This window comes from Aplysia californica, unplaced genomic scaffold, assembly GCF_000002075.1.
Source record: "Aplysia californica isolate F4 #8 unplaced genomic scaffold, AplCal3.0 scaffold00048, whole genome shotgun sequence".
NCBI classification, from domain to species: Eukaryota; Metazoa; Mollusca; class Gastropoda; order Aplysiida; family Aplysiidae; genus Aplysia; species Aplysia californica.
Window position 1 is genome coordinate 1,872,055 of NW_004797318.1, and position 2,922 is coordinate 1,874,976.

At 40.9% G+C, this 2,922-nt stretch overlaps 1 protein-coding gene across 1 annotated transcript in view; it reads right to left on the reverse strand.

Annotated features, from left to right (window-relative positions):
- The window catches only part of LOC101860554 (collagen alpha-1(I) chain), a gene marked incomplete in the record, with an annotated part of 121,497 nt that overhangs the window by 107,269 nt on the left and 11,306 nt on the right, over nucleotides 1-2,922 (reverse strand).

The window sequence follows — 2,922 nt, forward strand, 5'->3', positions numbered from 1 at the left end:
AGAGAGAGTGAGAGAGAGAGACAGAAACAGAGACAGAGACAGAGAGACAGAGAGACAGAGAGAGAGACAGAGAGACAGAGAGTGAGTGAGTGAGAGAGAGAGAGAGAGAGAGAAGAGAGAGAGAGAGAGAGAGAGAGAGAGAGAGAGACATAGCTAGGGATTCGAACTAGGGCCGTCCTGTATGATACCACCTGAACTAACTGCACGCCCCTGTAAGAATCTGACGTGTTGATATTATGAGCTGTGACAACTCTGTGTCCCATAATGTCTCCTTATGTATAAATGGCAAACAACTAACAGTAACATGCTTGTTTGTTTTAGTAAGTGTTCTACGGCACTTGCAACACAATGAGGTCATATAAGTGCAGAAGATTAGAGGTGTTACAAGAGAGTAACAAACACAAAAAAGAAGGAGGAGAGATAGTTTAGTTTTAGTAGAGGTTTTACGGCGCTCGCAACTGCGTTAGGTCATTTGAACGCCAGAAGATTAGAGGTGTTACAAGAGAGTAACAAACATAAAAAAAGAAAAAGGGGAGATAAAGACAATAGATGTTGGATAGGAAAGAATGAGCAAACTACACCAGAGCACCCGCCAACCACCCACAGGAGAGATAGGGATGATAGATGTTTAATAGGAAAGGAGCAAACAACACAAGAGCACCCGCCAACCACCCACTGTAACATGCAGTTGACTAGAAAAAGAAATAACTCCTATTCATGAACAATTCCCAAATGTTAACTCTATACCCTGGTAGCTGATCCCGTCATGAAAAGGGTTAATCCGGTCCCACCGAGCGATCATATGTGTAAATATCCTCAAATGCCATGCGCCATTTACGTTGTTCCAGATGCTGTGGCGGCATATTGCTGGAAGACACGCTCTCTCAACCGGAAGTTCCATGTGCCTGGCTTCAGGGGCGGGGATAGACGGAACCTATACGTGATAGACTGAACCTATATGTGATAGACTGAAACTATATGTGATAGACTGAAACTATATGTGATAGACTGAATCTATCCATGATAGACTGAACCTATCCAGGATAGACTGAACCTATATGTGAAAGACTGAACCTATATGTGACAGACTGAACCTATATGTGATAGACTGAACCTATCCATGATAGACTGAACCTATAATAAGTTGTTTTTAAGAACAAGTGGGCTATCCCGAAAAATGCTGTTTTTAGAAAATCGAAGATAAAGTTTTTGCACCTTGTTCATTTTCATTAAAAAGAAATGAGAGTTTTCTCGATAACTAAACAAATATACACACCAATGAAATCAAACTTCTCCTATAGGTAGGGAAATGCCCATTTTTGGTGTAGGTCAAGATTTCAGGAAACCCCCAAAATCTGGGTTAGCCCGTTTGTCCTTAAAAGCGACCACGATAGACTGTACTTTATTATATGTTAGACTGAATCTATATGTGATAGACTGAACCTATATGCGGTAGACTGAACCTATAATATGATAGACTAGAACATAAATGCTAGTTCACACCATTTGGATTGTTTTAGTTTGTCAGCGTCACAGCTCAATAAAAGTTCGCTTCTTAGATGACCAAGAAAGTATTGCAATAGGCATGTGGGTTTTATTCACAAAGTTCTGAGTCCTAATCAAATTGATACATAGGTCAAAGGGGCGAAAGAGCCTGGCACCTATCTCAGTTGTGAGAACCAACTTTAGATCTAGTTAGAATTAGACTCTGTTGTTGTTATCGATCCAGCAACAGCTGAATTAGACTCTGAAATAGCTGAAAAATTAAGGTCCCTCATTATGTACCTGGTTTTTTTAAGGCTACAATTATGTCAACACCTGATTTTGGCTCTGTCTATAACGATGTCTGAATTCATAAAGTGAACCATCTCCTATAAAAACCACCTCCCTATCCGCCCCTGCCTCGTCTAACCACTTCCACGACTAGCTAGTACGCATGCCCAGATGTTCCCTTCCTTCGGGCAAACCACGTCTCCGAGGAGCGAACTCAATGACGTCAGGAGCTATTGTGTACCGTACCAAACTGGCTGCACTCGGTGGCAGTTCTTAGATCTATGGGAAATCTAGGCTATGGGAACCCATGCCCCAAGACTACTGACAAATCCACGGCGTTACTCATGAGGCAAATGTCGCAGGTTTCATTCAGGAATACGATTGGGGTTTGGGGGGGGGGAGGCTGGTGGTCGGTTTTTGTTCTTGTTTTTTCTGTTTTATATATATATATATATATTTTGACAATGTGTCTGTGTTGGGATTTTTGTTTTTTGTTCTTTTGTTTTTTTGTGTGTGTGCGTGGTTTCTTTTTTACATGCATGACCTCATTCTGGGGAGGGTTTTTTGGGGGGAGTTGTTGTTTGGGATCTGGGTTTTGGGGCGCGTTGTGGTGTTTATAATCTCGCCATAGATATATCCTCTCTCTCTCATCATATTTGTGCGGCTTTCTCTGTGCTTTGTTTGTGTTGTGGTTCCCCCTTGTTTCAAGGTAACGGAGGGGAGGGGGTTTCTTTCTGTTGGGATTTTTTTGTTCAGCTGTAGCATCCATGAGAGATGAAACAAGCTGCTGGCGTAATGTTTCTTTACATAGTTCTGCTTTGGGTTTTGTTCTGGATGTTTAAAACCACTTCTTTCCACATACTACATTATTGTAATATGTGTGTGTGTGTGTGTGTGTGTGTGTGTATGTGTGTGTGTGTGTTTGTGTGTGTGTGCGTGTGTGTGCGTGTGAGTGTATGTGTGTGTGTATGTGTGTATGTATGTGTGTGTATGTGTGTATGTGTGTGTTGTTGTTGTTGCTGTTGTTGTTTTTAAATGGTTTCACAAAGTTTCGTTAACTAATTTGAGAGATAATTTAGTTACAACATTTGGAGTTTTCTAGGCATTAGGCACAATATAAATTTTCATTATTATTATTATTTTTATTAT